Genomic DNA, 17,315 nt, shown 5'->3' with positions numbered 1-17,315 from the left:
GTCCTTTCCAGCTAAAACATTCCATGAGACTGTGAAGGCCTGGAAGCCTAGGACTGAGAGCTGAGGGGTGACTGCCCCCCTCCTGTCTCCACTTCAGAAGTTGGATAAGTCCCCCTATAAGTCTCTTGTCCCTGAGGCTTGATGTCTGAGGCTTCAACAGGGCGGAAGGTCTATGTTAAGATCATTTATTCCCTACTCACATACATACCTGGACTTTTCTTTTTCCATTCTTCCTCCCCATCCTTTCCCCCCTTCTCTTCTACCACAACCCACTGTGGAAAGCAACTTCTCCAGGTCCACCACACAGGGGTTGATCTCCACGCCTCACGAGAGGTCAGACCTATGCCAAAGTATTCTTAGGCCTGGTGTCCAGGTCTGGATTCAATAGATTTCCACCTGGATACGTTAGAAAGAGCACCACCTCTGGAGTCAGAGGTCCCAGGTTCAAATCCCTTCTCTGATACTTACAACCTGTGTCACCCTGAGCAAATCACTTAACCTCTCTGGGCCTCATGTTCATCAGCTATAAAATGAAGGGATTGGACTTGGTGGTCTTTGAGGTCCATTGCAGTTCTAGATTGATTATATTGTTGTCCTCTGACTTCTCACCCCCCCCCATTTAATCTCAAATCAACATCATTTAAATAAGTCACCAGCCTAGGATATAACAGACTGATTGATTGATTGGCCAGGTCACACGCACCCCACTGTCTGCAGAACCACTGAACCTCAAAGCAGCATTTAGGCACCTGGGGGTAAAGGATCATGGAATTTCAAGCTAAAAGAGACCTTGAAGGTCATCTCATTTAAGTCCGTTATTCTACAAATAAGGAAACTGAGGCCTATGGAGTTGAAATGACTTCCTGAAGGTCATACAGGATATACATAGATTCAAACCCTGGTCTTCTGACTCCAAATCCACTACTTTTTTTTCCCTATTATATATTGCTTTACCTCTTAGGTACTATCCCAGGCCAACCACCCATCTCAGAAGAGCCCCCCCCCACCAGCTGCCCAGTTCCTGGACTCTCTGGGACCTCACTACCTCTATCTCCCCACTGCTGCCTCCCCTTTCCCCACTTCTGTCTCATGTATCTCCCTCCTTCTCCCACCCTCAGGGTGCCCCAGAGCCAGGCGTGTGTTTGTGAGCTCACAGGGAACGGTGGGACACGGGCCTTTCTCTCCGCCGTAATGAAACCCTTTAATCATATTCAAATAGGTTACTGTTCAGGGGGAAAATAGAAATATGGATTTGATAGCAATAAATTTCCCTGGCTGGCTAAGCCCAGTTCTTAATTGTCCTGTCCCAAGGCTCGCACATTTCATTGTTCGTTAGGTGCTTAAGTCTCTGCTCTCATTTTGTGGCGGTGACATTACCGTTGATGGCTCTAATACTCTCATAATTTGAAAGGGGATTTGCATGATAGAACGCAGAGTATTAAAAGAAAAAGAAAAAAGAGAGAGGAAAAAAAACGAGGGAGGGGGGTAAGATGGGAGGGGGAGCCCAGGAAAGGAAAGGGGGGGCAGCAGGCAATTGGAATGGGGGGAGTAGAGAGACCAGATCTAGCTTTCACTTAAAAAAAGTCACTTTCTTCAAAGTCAAATCATTGTTTTCATTAAAGTAAAAAAAAAAAAAAGAGCCGAGCCTGCACATTGGGCCGGCTGGGCACTGGTATTCTCCTTATTGTTCCTAATGGTTATTAATTATTATTATCCATCTGTGCAGGGCTCTGTGGACGTGATGTCCCCCAACGTCCTTGGGGTGGCATCAGTGGGGGAGAGGGGGTGTCAGGGGAGGGGGCTTGCTCTGTACCTAGAGGGTTTTCTCCTGGTTAAAGGAAGGCTAGGGACATCGTCATTGGGACAGATGTGGATTTGCCCCTACTTTGGAGGGGACAGGGACCCCTGAGGGCGGTCTTTCCTGAAAATAAATTCTCCTCCCTGTCTGAACCAAACCTCCTGGGTCCTTGCCAGATGTTCTCCAGCTTTCCTAGAAGCCTTCTCTTTCCAAGTAGCAGGAAACTGTGTAAAGACTTAAGCACCTCACTCTGGGAACTCCAGGCTGAAGGTACAGCCTCACTTAGCCCCTTCCCCAAGTTCCATTTTTATACTTGAGAAGCCTAGAAAAGAGACTGGCACTCCATAGAGTCTTCCCCCGTAGAGTCTGTGCTTTCGATACCCAGTCCTGCCCCCCAGGGAAGGTATAGGTATGCTGATTTTGCCTCACCCCTTCTCTCTCCCTCACCCTCTGGCTCTCCAAGGCTCTGTCAGTCCCCCTCCACCCATTCCATTTTTTTTTCTACCTTGCATTCCAAAAGCTCCAGAAATCCTTCTGGCCCTGGGTTTTGGGGAGTTCTAGGTACAGATGCCTCAGATAAAGTTGCTCAACAGAGATAGCAGATCAGTTTCCCACTGCTCCTACAAGATTATTTATGTGTATCAGGAGAATGTGAATGCAATTGCAGGTTTTCTATGTGTAGGAGTGTACACAAAGGTGTGTCAGTATGGACACAAATGTGCAGGAATAAGATTTCCATGTGAGTGTGCAAATGTGTGTCTAGGAGGAAGTAGATTTCTATGAGTTAAAATAGGCTTGTGTATATGAGTAAATGAGAAAGTGTGGGCAGGTGAGTGGGTGGGTCTGACTATAAGTGAGCATATGTGTCAACTTCCCTCCCCTATGGGCATTTGATGATCTTTTTCACGTTACGTATGTACCAAATAACTCTAACCCCCCACCCTCCAGTATATTTAAGGATTTTTCCTCCCCTGCACAGAGGGCTAAGGGGCTCAGGCCCATGGTAAGAGTTGAGACAAGCCGGCTGGATGTCTCAGCCAGGCAGCCTACCAGTTCCAAACCTCGCCCTAGAACAAGCCTCACTCTCCTTCCTTTTCCTAGGGGCTTTCTTCTGGATTAGAGTTTTAAGTCAAATAAATTCTGGGCTCGGAATAAAGCTGCCTGCAGAGAGCCTGGTAGGCCCCTCCTTTCCCTTTCCCTTCTTGGCATGGTGCTAGAATTGGGAAGGTTGGGACAGCCTGTTCTTTCCCTCACACCCCCTCCCCAGGCTGTTCTTTCCTACCAGCCACACCCTGCCCCACTCTGCTACCCTCTCCCCAACCCTCTCCTTCTGGGCATTGTCTTTCTTAACACCACCAGCCCTGGAAGCCTAGACCTTTCTCAGCAGGAATGATTCTATAGCTTCCTCCAGGGGATGTCACTGCAGAGAACCAAACCGTTCAGTTTTCTCTTTGTTACATAAAAATGATGATGATGAGGATGATGATAAATCACATGTACATCGTGCTTTACCATGTACATAGCATTTTACAGTAGGTAGTGCTTTATAAATTCCAGAGTGATTTACAGTACATGTATATATATATATATATATATATATATATATATACACACACAACATATAGTATCTATATTATATGTAGTGTGTATATATATACACTACATATAATGTATAGATAAATATAGATATGGAGCTTAACAGAATACTGGTATATGTATATAGTCCCTTTGTAACTCACTTTCCTGACATGGGTCTCTTGAGGTAGGTACTGAAAGTATTATGATGCCCATTTTACAAATGGGTATAACTGAAGCTCTATAAAGCAGTAGTGGAAAAATTACTGAACCAAGAAAGGTCTGGGTTCAAGTGCCTAATTCATTACCTCCTAGCTGTGTAGATTTGGGCAAATCACTTAATCTCTCTGAGTCTGAGACTCCTTATTGGTAAACAATAATCTTCGAGAAAGGCTTTTTTTTTTGTAAACATTAAAGCACTCTATTAATGTGAGTTACATTCAAAATTATTATAATAATAATTAAAAAATAACTTGACCAAGGTCACACATATACCACATTTGTCCTTTGTGCTCTTAGAAAAGGGGTGGAGTTAATCAGTCTTTGGTTTATTGGCTGATTAAAGAGGAAGCCGAATACAGAAGGGTAGAGATAGCTGAGGGAGGTTCAGGGTAGATTCTAAATATCAGGGGAGAGGGTCTGGCCTGCTTTGGCTCTGGAGTTCTTGGGTATTGGCAAATTTCGCTTTTTGCCTTTTACCACATTGGGATCCAACTGGAAAGGCTGAATGGCAGTGTCCATTTTCTATCTCTGGGTACCCAAAAAGGTTGAGATGCCTACCCAGGCTGCCAAATGCCTCCCTAAGCTGCTTCTTTCACCCCTACACCAACAACAGATAGAGCCTCTCCTCTTCCAGTCCCCTCCATTTCAGGAGCCCCAGTTTAAAGCCTCAGTACATTTACCCAGGTGCCCTACTGCCACCTCCCCCACCTCCCTTGTAGACCCCCAAGGAGAAACTGTCTCAGGAAGGAAAAAAAAAGGCGGAGAGACAAAGTGATTCTTAAATATTTTCGTTCTCTCCAGTCACTCGGGGAGGAGGGGGTGAGGGGGCCAGGGAGGCTGGAAGGGGGGACAAAGGGGGTTTAATAGGCTCCTGTGACAGCCCAGTGTCCACATTGGGAAAAGATTAATGACGAAAATTAATCGCCTGACCTTTCTTTCCAGGAGCTGGAGGTGAGGCGGGCCATTAAAGCCTCTTATGTTGTAATTAACGTTGGAGGGAAGAAGAGAGCTGCCTTCAGAATGGATGTGATCATTTAATTAGGCTTATGCGTCAGTGCCACAACAGGTTCAGAGAAGTCATAATTTAACTATGGCTTTAAATTACACAGTCAGACTGTGGATGGCAGGGTTTAATGGCGGGATCGCCTGCCACAGAGCATCAAGGAAAACAATTAAATAAACACCTCCAATAAGAGATGGAGGGGAAAAGAGTAGGAGACAAGGGAGCAGGGAGAGAGGCCTGGAGACAGCCAGAGACAGAGACAGGGAAAAGACAAAGAGAGTGGGGGAGAACTGGGACGGGCGAAGATGAGGGTGATAGATGCGCAGAGGAAAGTTAGGAAAGGGACGCGGATAAAAGTAGACAGAAAATACACTGAAGGGGGTATAGCAAGGGGTAAAAGGAATTCTTCTCTACCACCCCCCCATTCCCACAAAGCAGTGTTGTTGTTCAGTCACATCCCACTCTTTGTGACCCCTGTGGATAATACTATCCGTGGGGTCCCTTCTCCAATTCACTTTTACAGATGAGGAAACGGAGGCAAACAGGGTTCAGTGACTTGCCCAGGATCACATAGCTAATGTCTGAAGCCAGATTTGAACTCAGGAAGAAGAGTCTTCCTGATTCTAAGCCCAGTGCTCTATCCACTGTGCCACCTAGCTACCCTAAACTGCTGGAGTGGTTTGCTATTTCCTCCTCCAGTGGGTTAAGGCAAATAGAGGTTAAGTGACTCACCCAGGGTCACACAACTAGCAAGTGTCAGGAGGCCAGATTTCTCAGGTCTTCCTGACTCCACTAGAGAAGGAAATGACAAGCCACCCCAGCATCTTTGCCAAGAAAACTCCAAATGGGGGCATGACGAGTTGGATACAACTGAAATGACTAAAGAACTTCCTGACTCCAGGCCCAGTGCTCTATTCACTGAACCACCTAACTATCTCCTGTTATGGTGAAAAAAGCGCTGGACTTAGAGCCAGAGTACCTGAGTTCAAATCTCACTTTGGCCATTTACTACCTGTGTGACTTTCAGGCAAATCACTTAACCTCTTTGTTAAATGAGGAAGGGGGAGTGGGTGAGGTGGCTTCTAAGATCCCTTACAGATTACAATATGACGAGCAAACATTTATGTCTGCAGAGCACTGTGGAGCACAGAAAGAGACATAGGTGATATACTTAGGCAGCATAGACTAATATACTTAGGTAATATACCAGACTTCTACCCTCAGGGAGGTTAAATTCTAACAGGAGAATAAGCCAAAAATACAGATATCCGTATTCAATGATAAATGCATTAAAGAACTCACAAAACAAAGTGCCCTATGACTCCTGGAGGTGAACGGTCATTTTCTTCTTCCAAGGTGGGAGTGGTCATCTTGGACAGCCCCTCACCCCAGTACAGAGCAGTAAATTCAATTGAAGAAACAGTTATTGGAGTCTGAGTACAGGGCATGATAAAGATTCTGAGCTCAGACTAGCAGGTAGTGCCGTCTGGGCACTGAAGACTCCCAAAGCAGTCATGGCTTCTCCCCCCAATGCCCCTGCCAGAGGAATGCTCCGCCCCACAGCCACTGTCAGAGAGAACAAATAAGGAACGTCGGTGGCTCCTACCAGCCAGCCTAACTTCTCTAGAGCCCCAGAGAGGAAGTTGGGAGCCAGGGTCAGCAAGATGCAGCACAAAGTTCAAGGCCCAGGTCACTAGGACCGACCAGACTCATTCAATCTTCGGAACCACACAGGGGCTGAGCTGAATCAAGCAGAGTCAGGAAACCAGGATTGGCAGAACTTGAGACAGGAAAGAGACAGAAAAGGAGAAGGGGACATATACTGTAAGATGAGAGAAGAGAATTGGTGCAGATGAATGAGAGCAAGGCAGGAGGAACCGGATGCAACTTGAAGATTTAGGAGGGGTGGGGCTTTGGGAGTATCCATCTGTCTCCTGAAAGCTTTTGTAGTGAAGTCGTGGGAGAATGGGAGATGGGGCCAATTGTTGAAAAGGAGGTGAGTCCTAAAAGAGGCTTAGGTCTAGGGCCCCTGAACCCCTCAATCTCTGCTATGACAAAATTAGCCTGAACCTGTCTGGACTTCCTGGACTCTCAGTGGCCTGGCTGACCTCTGACCTCAATCCCAGCTTTGTGGATCACATTTTCAGTTCCAAAGTCTTCCTGACAACAACACAGTCCATTCTAGGCAACTGGTGGGGAGAGGAAAGGCTGGCAAGAATGGCAATAGGAAGGATATGGAAGGCTGGTGGTTAGAGCCAGACCCAGAGTTATGATCTGTCTCCATCCCTTATATACTCACCACCATCAAAGGCCCTGGGAACTTCCCCAAATGCAGATGCTCCCTCTCTGATACAAGGCTCTTGTCATCTGAGATGGAGTGGTGCTCCGAGGTTAGAATGTCAGTAGAGCAGAGCACAGAATAAGGGTTTAGTGATGAGACAGAGACAGATCCCTCCACCTTCTCCTAGAGGCTTTCCAGTCAATGATGACCCAAGTTGAAATCTGTCACTACCTGTACTCCTTTTCCTTGGAGGGAGGAAACTGAGATCACTTTGCTCACTGGATACCAAGGACAGATTTTCCACATAGACTCCACAGTACCTGGAACCCTTTTCACGAATGCTGTATTTAGGAGTTATTGAAGTCAAACTTCTGCTTTTGTTGATTGATTAATTAATTAGGTTTTCAGTTCCAGCCTTTCTCTCCTAGGGCCCTGGGCTGAGGACCTCAGATGAGCAATATTGTAAAAGCGTCAAAGAGGAAGAAAGATCCTTTGAAAAGGTGGGATGGGGAGGGGAGAAGTGTGGTAATGACAGAAAAAATAAACCCAGGTAATAACTGCTCCAGGTGCAGCCTTGCCCTTCTCATCTCCACCTCTCACAGTTCTCTGTGCCCTCTAGGTTCAGCTCATGTCTTCATGAAGCCCTTCTTGATCTCCTCAGCTAGCCTCCTTCCTCAAGTTCCTTCTCCTGTTGTAAGAGGCAGAGTGCCCTAGTGGATAGTGGGCTGGCTGATCTTGAAGGCAGAAAGACCTCTGTTCAAGTTGTGCCTTTGGCACCTACTAGCTAGATTACATAGAGTGAATTGTATAATTTCTAGGTATTCCCAAATTGCTCCTTAAGACTAACATCTGGGGGGCAGCTAGGTGGCACAGTGGATAGAGCACTGGCCCTGAATTCAGGAGGACCTGAGTTCAAATGCAACCTCAGACACATAACACTAGCTGTGTGACTCTGGGCAAGTCACTTAACCCCATTGCCTAACCAAAAAAAAAAAAAAAAAAGCGACTAATACCTACTAAACTCTTATACCCTACACTCTTAGAGGGAGCTCCTCTAACTTCGTGGAAGTCACAGGTCAAACCAAAAAACAAAAACAACAAATTTATCCATGAATGTGCTGTCTCTCTGCCCACCCCCAGTAGAATATAAACTCTGGGGACAGAGGCTTTTTGGTTCATTTTTGTAACTCCAGTGCCCAGCACATAGTAGGGACTTAATTGTTGGACTATAAAAGCACCAACCCGGGGAAAAGAAGATCATAAGAAGGTTCTACTATCTTCCTTTGATTTGTACCTGGATTCAGAGGCACAGCCTGATGCTCTGCTTGGGGTTTGTCTAAATCTCTCCAGGTTTAGTGACCAAAGGGGGAAAAAAAAAGATCAAATTAGTGAACCAGAGGGAAGGGGAATTCCTAATTGTAATTGAGAGCCTAGAAAGAAAGGGTTGCAAAGCTGCATGCCACACAGGACATGAAAAGCCCATTTTCCAACAATATGAGGGAGCAGACCAGCAGGGCAGGGAATAAAAAGGGAAGAGAGAACATGGTAGAGCTTGGTCTCTGAGGCCCTTCTGATTTAAGTGATCTGGACAAAAGCAAATGTTGGAGGCTGGAATAGCCTTCCATCTATGTCAGGTGTAAGCAGCCCCTCAGTGGTGACAGCCCCTTCTTCCTGACTGGGGACCCCAGCCCATATAAGATCGTCCAAAAACAATCAGTATTGTTTGCTAATCTTTTTATGAAATGCATTTAGGCTTGTCAATCAGGTTGTAAACTCTTTATGGGCAAGGTACCTGTCTTCCTGGTCTTTATATTCACCATTTCACTTCCTGCTGGAGCATGGAACATAGTTGGCTTCCAATAAACCTTAGATGAATTGAAGTTCTCTGACATCCCCAAGCAACCAGTACCCAGCTGAGAACACAAGAAGTACCCAGCAAATACTTGGTGATAGAAACTGATGCAAGGAGAAATATTGCCCAACAAAATAGGCAACAGTACTGCAGTACTTTTTTTTAGTCAGGCAGTCATTTGGAATATTGTTTCCAGTTCTAAGTATTTTAGAAGGGATATTGACTAGTTTGATGAGAAGGACCAGGATGGGGAAGAGGTCTCTAAAGTGTGTTGTGTAATGAAAAGGTAACTGAGGGGCAGCTAGGTAGTGCAGTGGATAAAGCACCAGCCCTGGATTCAGGAGGACCTGAGTTCAAATGTGACCTCAAACATGTAACACTTACTGGCTGTGTGACCCTGGGCAAGTCACTTAAACCCATTTCCTAGCCAAAAAAAAAAAAGAAAAAGAAAAGAAGAGGTAACTGGACCTAGGGGGTGAATGTTTAACCTAGAAATGAGATGAGGATGGACAATATTCATTATCTTTGGAATATTTGAGGGGCTGTGTGGAAGAAAGGGTAGACTCATTCTGTTTAACTCCCAACAATCAACCAACAAGCATTTATTAAGCACTTACTGTGTGCTGGGCACAGAGGGGGTATAAAAACCAAAAACCATCCAGGCCCTCAGAGTGGCTTACATTAGAATTAGAAGCAATCAAGGCTAGTCGAAAGGAAAGAGTTTTCAGATTAATAAAAGGGAAAGCTGCAGATCAATTAATTAGAGCTGTCCCCTCACTGTAAGTGCTTGGCAAGGCCCTCACAACCACTTGTCAGGGATGTTGTAGAGACTCAGGGTTCTAGACTTAACAACAGGCCTTGCAGCTCTAAGATTCCATAATGACTCTTTCCTTATATGGGACTAAGATTTTGCCTTGCTAAACCATCTTCTTCCCCACTCCATTTTCCTTTCTCTAGTTTTTCCTCCAATGTTAAGCCCGATTCACCTTAGCTCTGAGACCTAAGACTCAAATTTTCTTTTCAGAGAACTGAGTTTAAGTGCTTTGAGAAAGCCACGACTAAATAGAAGCAAAAAAAGGGGGAGGGGGCATAATTCAGGTAATAGTCATAGGGTTCAGAGCTGGAGGAAACCTGAGTTATCTACTCCAATCCCCTCGTTTTTCAAATGAGATAACTGAAGCTGAGAGAGATAAGTGACTTGGCCAAAGTCACATAGCTTGTAAATAGCAGAGGCTGGTTCCCACCCCCACACCCAACCTCCTGCCAAAAAAAAAAGTTTGCTGTCTCCAAATCTAGTGCTTTTAACCACCCTACCCTGTACTGTCCAATGCCCGTTCCACAGATATTGTCATACACAATTCAATTCAAAAAACAATAATTAAATACATACACTGTGCAAAAACACTGTACCAAGAATTGGGGGAGATTTTTAAGTCTAGCTAAGATTGGGACACTGTCCTCATGGAATTTACAATTTAATAAGAGCATATAACATATACAAAATCCACTTAAGCCTTCTGGTGCAGCGGCTCCAGTTTTTTTCACTTCATTCTATCGTTGTTAAACGCCTCCAGGTCTCGCTACCTTGTGAAGGTCCACCTCTGAAGAAAGAAGCACCAGCAATCTAGCCTCCATAAACCGGTCAGTCCATCTCCACTCTGCCTGCCCCTACCTCCGCCAAAGCCCTACCCATCAACTCTTGTAAAAACCGAAATAAGCAAATCAGGCTAATCCCGTTTTACACAATTGGCCAAACGGTCCACTTCCGATGCCCAAGTGGCTCAGACTCCGGAGGAATTCGGAGGGAGGGGCCTTGTGGCTTCTGCGTGAGAACAGAGTGGGCCTTGGGCCTTGTTTGTTTTTCTGTCTGTCTGTTTGTTGGATGGGGGCCGGGTAAGGGGGTGAGCTGTGGGAGGGGGGATAAAGGGCGTGGAAACAACCTTAAAATAGCCTCTCTGGTCCCTTGGCGCTGCTCTCGCGGCTCAGAACAGACCCTCCTGCAGCGGCTGGGGGCAGGGGCGGCTCGCTTACTTGTGGTTTGCGGGATTGTATTGCAGTCCCAGTCGGTCAGTCTGCTGGACGCCGAGGGGCGGCAAGGACGGTAGCCAGGCCTTTCCTGTGCAATGGAGGCATCTAGGTGTCTCTGAGCCCCTCAAGTCAGCGCTGTGATCTCTAGATCTCTAGCAGATCTGATGACATAACTGACAGCTACGTCTGATCCCCTCCCCCCCGTCCCAACCTTTCCACTTCTCCCCGATCCCCCGCCCCGTTCCCTGGCTTTCGGTGTGCCAGAGGCGATCTTCGGCCAGCCTGCGCACTGGAGATAAATAAGCCGGTGCTGTATGAGTTATGAGATGGGGTCCTGCGGAGGCGTCGCGGCCACATAAACCATAAGGGTCGAAGGCTCAAGTGGACCCAGCGCAGCATCTCGGTCCATGGGAAGGAGTTATGACTCCGTAATTCAGCGTTTCTCTCTCGCTTTTTGTCCTTCTTTCAGTTGGATATGAGAGTGAGATTTTCCTCCCTTACTCAGACATTACAGGATAACTCTCTCCACAATACCCCACCCCCCTCAACACACATACACACGTACACAACACATACATGATCCTTCCTTTTAAAGCGGATCATCTCTCTTCCGACCCTTAATCGCCCCCTCTACTCTTTCTCTAGGCCTTCCCCTTCTCCAAGATTTTCAGCCTGACTACCTTAGCTTAGGCCCAGGTCGTGAGCATGGCCTGCTTCCCTAGTCCAGCGGTCCTCATCTGTCAACTTTTCGGAAGGAAGGAAGGAAGGAAGGAAGGAAGGAAGGAAGGAAGGAAGGAAGGAAGGAAGGAAGGAAGGAAGGACTGCTTAAATGGAACTCAAAGGAAGGAAGGGGAATGGGGAAAAGGAGAAAAAAGAGCAAGGAAAGAGGGAAGGAAAGAAGGTTGCTTAAAGAAAAGAAAGAGAGAAAGAGGAAAGGAAGAAGGGAGGAGGGAAGCAGGTTAAGGAGAGAAAATTAGTTCCCTCTCACTGGAAGTCCACAGACTTGGAGCTGCATGACCAATTGACAAGGATGTTGGGGACTCTTGCCGGGGTTCAGATTGGATCAGGTGGCCTCTGAACTCCTTTCCAGCTCTCTTGAAATTCAATGATAAAATGGGATTATATCGACGTTTTACAAATAAGGAACCTGAGGCTTGGAAGATTCCTCAGGGTCAGAAAGCATCAGAGCCAGAACTCAAATCTAGGACTTCTGATTGTCAGATTTCTTCCACTAAACATGTAGCCAGAAGTCCCCTATTCACTTCTTTTCTCTCCCTGAAACTCTCCTCTACAGATACCCATGATCAATGGCTAGCAGATAGTATCAATTCTGCCCCTCTCCTCTCTCTACAGATTGATTCCCGCAGCTGACACTGGGCCCTGCCCGGCCCTTCTGTGCTTTGAAATCAGAAGGACAAGCTGGCTAGATTTAAGTCAATCAGTTAATCAATCATGAATTTGATCAAAAAAAGAGACTCCTTCTATGCCTGAAGAAGCTGCATCGGCTTTACCAGTCCCTGTGTCACTAGATTCCTGGCCACCCAATTCCTTCACTCTAGTTGCATGAAGCCCCTCAGTTCTGTGGTTTGCATCTGGTCTCTTTTCCTTATCTCTCAGGCTGCAACTAGGGTATTTCTCAGAAACCAAAATGTGGCACAAAACCTGCAATTACCTGCAATAATTTGCTGAACCCCTAATCCAGGCAATTGATGATCTGATTACACAGCTACCAAAAGAACTAAACTTTGCAAAAAGTGGAAGGTTTTCAGAGGCTGGACAGTTGCAACCAGCCCTGAGTCTAAGCAAAATGGTAATAAGGGCAAGTCTGTCTTGCCTGTCTTAATAGACTTTTCCCCCATCCTCCTTTCTGAATTTTTGTTGCTGTTGAGTCATTTTTCAGTTGTGCCTGGCTCTTTGTGGCCTTATTTGGGGTTTACTTGGCAAGGATACTGGAGTAGTTTCCTGTTTCCTTCTCCAGCTCATTTTACAGATGAGGAAACTGAGGAAAACAGGGTGAAATGACTTGCCCAGGGTCCCACAACTACTAAATGTCGGAGGGCAGATTTGAATTCAGGAAGATGGGTCTTCCTGACTCTGGGCCCACACTCTATGCACTGTGCCACCCAGCTGCCCTCCTTTTTGAATTGCCAAGTGGCATTTGGCTGCTGTCCCTCAGGCACCTCTGCTATCTCCACTTCATCCTGTATAGATCTTGTTTGCGTACTGTTTCCCTTAGTCTGTAAGTTCCTTGAGGCAAGGGATTGTCTTTTGCCTTTCTTTATTTCCCCAGGGCTTCTCTCAGTGCCTGCAACATAATAGGCCTTTAATAAATGCTCTTTGACTAACTGAACAATGCCTTCTAGCTCCCTAAACTCCCCTTACCTCCACCCTCACTTTTGCACCCAACCCTGGCCTGCCTTTTGTGAAAGATTAGATCCAAATCACTTTCAAATATTCGTTAGAGGTATGGTGCAATGGATATAGTACTGAACCTGGTGAGGAAGACTTGAATTCAAAACTCAACATGGACATTTGAGTGTTGGGGGAGGGGAGGAACACCTTGGTCCTTACCCTGGGCAAGTAGTTACATAACTTGGCTTAACCTCACTTTCTCACCTGTAAAATGGGAACAATAATGCCTGTGGACATTCAAATAAGATATTTTACCCAAAACCCAGCTATTTCAGTGTCATTTATTTCCTTGAAAACAATCTGAATATATAATTAAAGGCAGTTCACATTGAGGTGTGAAGGCTTAACCATACTCAGAATATTTACCTGGCAAAGAAGGTTTTGTTAATCTCAAAATATATGTAACTGATGTGGAAGAAAAATTTTTGGAGGTGGGGAGTTCACATGGGCCTTGGCTCTTTTGAACTGCCTCCTTCTCTCTCGCCCCACCCTCCACACAAAAAGAATACTGATTTTGAAAGGATGCTGACACCTGCCTTAATTACCAGAAGCAGAACTGTTTACAAAAAGTAAAATTTAAATCCGAACAGGGCTAAGGGGTTAGGTTTTTAAAAAACAGCAAGTCAACCAAGTTTCTACCTGAAGCAAACGTCTGATGTTGGATTACAAGGATTATATTATAATTCACTTCATATACATTACCTCATTACCTCACACCCCGAATCCAATCTGGCTGTGAGCCTCCTGGAACTTAGTAAACTAAGGCATATAGAGGAAGGGATTTGCCCAAGGTCACACAGCTAGTTAGCAGCAGTTTCCCTTGTTCCAGTTGTCATACCTAGAGCCAAGAATCAAGCCCAGGTCTGCTAATTCTGAAAGAAATTGTTTCATTCTGTGTAGAACCCCTGGGAGGTGTTTTGTGTCTTTCTCCTCACTATATATCTTCATTATAAGATGTGATTTGTCCACATATGTTATGTATACTCATGTGGGATATCTAAATATATTGACCGGAGGCTCAAAGGGAGGCAGAGATACATAGTTCTGGAATCTTGCCCACCTTGAGGGGAGTAGGAGAAGAAACCATGAGCTTGGCCACTCTGTTCACCTCTGAGAAAGGCTGGGAGGGGGTGAGTACTGGACTAGACATATATCTATCTACCCCATAAAGATTACCAGTCTCGAGACACAATTTTAAAGTTCAAAACATATAACTTCCCTGGCCACTATCCTGTAAGTGGAGAAGGTACCCCGAAGCTTACCCCAACCAACTTGAACCCTTCCCACTAAATTACACAAAAGATGGTCACAGGTGCTGGAAAGCAACTAAATCCACTTATCTAAACAGAAAGCAAACAGAAATAGAAGTCATACCAATCAGAATATACTAGAAAATATATGAGCTATTTCAATGGAAAGAATATCATCTCACTTAGCCAAGAAGAAATGAAAGGAATATTTATTAAGCATCTACTATATTCCAGGCACTGTGCTAAGCTCTTTATAAATATTATCTCATGGGAGGTAGAGCCAAGATGGCTCAGTAAATGCAGGGACTTGCCTGAACTCTCCCAAATTCCCCTCCAAACAAATTTAAAATAAAGCCTCAAAATGAATTCTGGAGTGTCAGAATCAACAAAAGGATGGAATAAAACAATTTTCCAGCCCAAGACACCTTCAAAGGTTGACAATAAAGGTCTGTCTCACTGGGATGAGAGTGGAGTGCAGTCCAGTGAAGGCTGCACTCCAGCAAGCCAGGAATGCCCCAGCAAGCTAGCCAGTATCAGGCCTTGGGAATGACTGAATTGGCAACAAAAACATATGGAGCTCTCAGCCCATGGAGAGTATAGGGGTTAGACAACTAGCCAGAGGGAGATTACAGGGGACCTTTTGCTGGCACTAGGGGCAGGATTCTGTTGCATTGTCCATATGTGGATCAAAGATGCAAGCCCAGGTTGCAATCTTAAGGCAATAAAGAGCACTAGCATAAGAGAGCTTGCAGCCATAGGGGATCTTGGTCACAATTCCAGAGGGGAAAACAGTGATTGAGGTCACTCACAGACCATAGAACAGACCAGGAGATCATACCACCTTGGAAGAACTGAAAACTTACAGACCCCTCCATAACTAGATAGGAAAATAGTAACACAAAAAACCTGAACCTTGGGATAGTGACCCTTCCACCCCAGGAGCAGAATCAAACTTTAACATAAAGTTGGAGGTCAAGAAATAGGCTGAAAAAAACAAGCAAGCAACAGCAACCAAAAAAAAAAAAAAGAACTTGACCATAGAAAGTTATTATATTGACATGGAAAATCAAAATACAAACTCAGAAAAAGACAGCAGTGTCAACATATTAACCCACATAGCCTCAAAGACAAATGTGAACTGGTCTCAGGCCCCCCAAAAAAAATTTACTGGAAGAGCTCAAAAAAGATTTTATTAATCAAATAAGAGAGATAGAGGGAAAAAATGGGAAAAAGAAATGAGAGTGATGCAAGAGAATTTTGAAAAAAAGTCAATAGCTTGGTAAAGGAAGCACAAAAATTGAAAAAGATGTACAAAAATTCACCAAAGAAAATAACTCCTTAAAAAGTAGAATTGGCCAAGTGGAAAAGGAGGTACAAAAGCTCACTGAAGAAAATAATTCCTTAAAAAGTAGAATTGGGCAAGTGGAAGCTAATGACTCCATGAGACGTCAAGAAGCAATAACACAAAATCAAAAGAATGAAAAAGGTAGAAGAAAATGTGAAATATATTATTGGAAAAACAAGTGACGTGGAAAATAGATCCAGGAGAGAGAATTTCAAAATTATTGGACTACCTGAAAGCCATAATCAAAAACAGAATCTAAACATTAAATCAAAAAATTAAGGAAAACTGCCCTGATATTCTAGAACCAGAGGGTAAAACAGAGATCAAAAGAATCTACCAGTCACCTCCTTAAAGAAAACCTAAAAGGAAAACTCCCAGGAATATTATAGCCAAATTCCATAGCTCCTAGGTGAAGGAGAAAATATTGCTAGCATACAGAAAGAAATAATTCAAGTATTGGGGAGCCACAGTCAGGATAACCCAAGATTTAGCAGCTACCACATTAAAGAATCAGAGGGCTTGGAATATGATATTCCAGAGGGCAAAGAAGCTAGGAGTATAACCAAGAATCACCTACCCAGTAAAACTGAGTATAATTCATCAGGGGGGAAATGGATATTTTATGAAATAGAGGACCTTCAAGCATTCCTGGCCAAAGCTAAGCAAAAAAATTGATTTTCAAATACAAGACTCAGGAAAAACATAAAAAGGTAAATAGGAAAGAGAAACCATAAAGGATTCAATAAGGTTGAACTGCATACATTCCTACACAGGAAGATGATACTTGTAACTCCTAAGAACTTTATCATTATTAGTACAGTGAGAAGGAGTATGTGTAGACAGAGGGCATGGGTACAAGTTTACTATGCTGGGATGATATTAAAAAAACCTCCATACATACAACAAAATTAAGGGGTGAGAAAGAGGGATTCACTAGGAGAAGGGGGAAGAGAAATGTAGAATGGGGTAAATACATAAAAGAGTCATGAAAGAGCTATTACAATGGAGGATAATTTGGGAGGCTTGAACACTTGAACCTTTCTCTCATCAGAATTGGCAGAAAGAGGGAATAACATACACACTTAGTTGGATATAGAAATCTATTTTACCCAGCAGAAAAGTAGGAGGAAAAGTGAATAAGAAAAGGAGGTGGGGCTGATAGAAGGTAGGGAGTATTGAGGAAGACAGCAGTCAGAAGCAAAACACTTTTACAGAGGGAGGGAGTGAAAGGAGAGAAGGAGAGAGACAGAGGGAGAGAGACAGAGACAGAGAGAGAGACAGACAGAGAGAGACAGACAGACAGAGAGACAGAGAGAAGGATAAATGGGGCAGGGAAATAGGATGGAGGGAAATATACAGTTAGCAATTATAACTGTAAACATGAATGGGATAAACTTACCCATAAAATGGCAGTGGATAGCAAAGTAGATTAAAAACCTGAATCCTACAATATGTTGTTTAAAAGAAATGTACTTGAAACAAAGAGAGACACACAGAGTAAAAATAAGGGGCTGCAACAGAACCTATTATGCTTCAGCTAAAGTAACAA

The 17,315-nt window shown here is 44.5% G+C and overlaps 1 long non-coding RNA gene across 1 annotated transcript in view; it reads right to left on the bottom strand.

Annotated features, from left to right (window-relative positions):
• LOC110217291 (uncharacterized) overlaps window positions 1-10,942 on the bottom strand; it is a 71,372-nt gene extending 60,430 nt beyond the window's left edge. The window contains exon 1 of the long non-coding RNA XR_013487024.1: window positions 10,763-10,942. This is a non-coding gene — a long non-coding RNA (uncharacterized LOC110217291). The remainder of the gene's footprint in view (window positions 1-10,762) is intronic.
• Window positions 10,943-17,315: the final 6,373 nt, after the last annotated feature.

Source organism: Phascolarctos cinereus, unplaced genomic scaffold (genome assembly GCF_003287225.1).
Source record: "Phascolarctos cinereus isolate Bilbo 61053 unplaced genomic scaffold, phaCin_HiC Scaffold_5;HRSCAF=322, whole genome shotgun sequence".
Taxonomy (NCBI): Eukaryota; Metazoa; Chordata; class Mammalia; order Diprotodontia; family Phascolarctidae; genus Phascolarctos; species Phascolarctos cinereus.
Note: the sequence above shows the minus strand (reverse complement) of the source record. Positions and strands in the feature narration are given on the sequence as shown.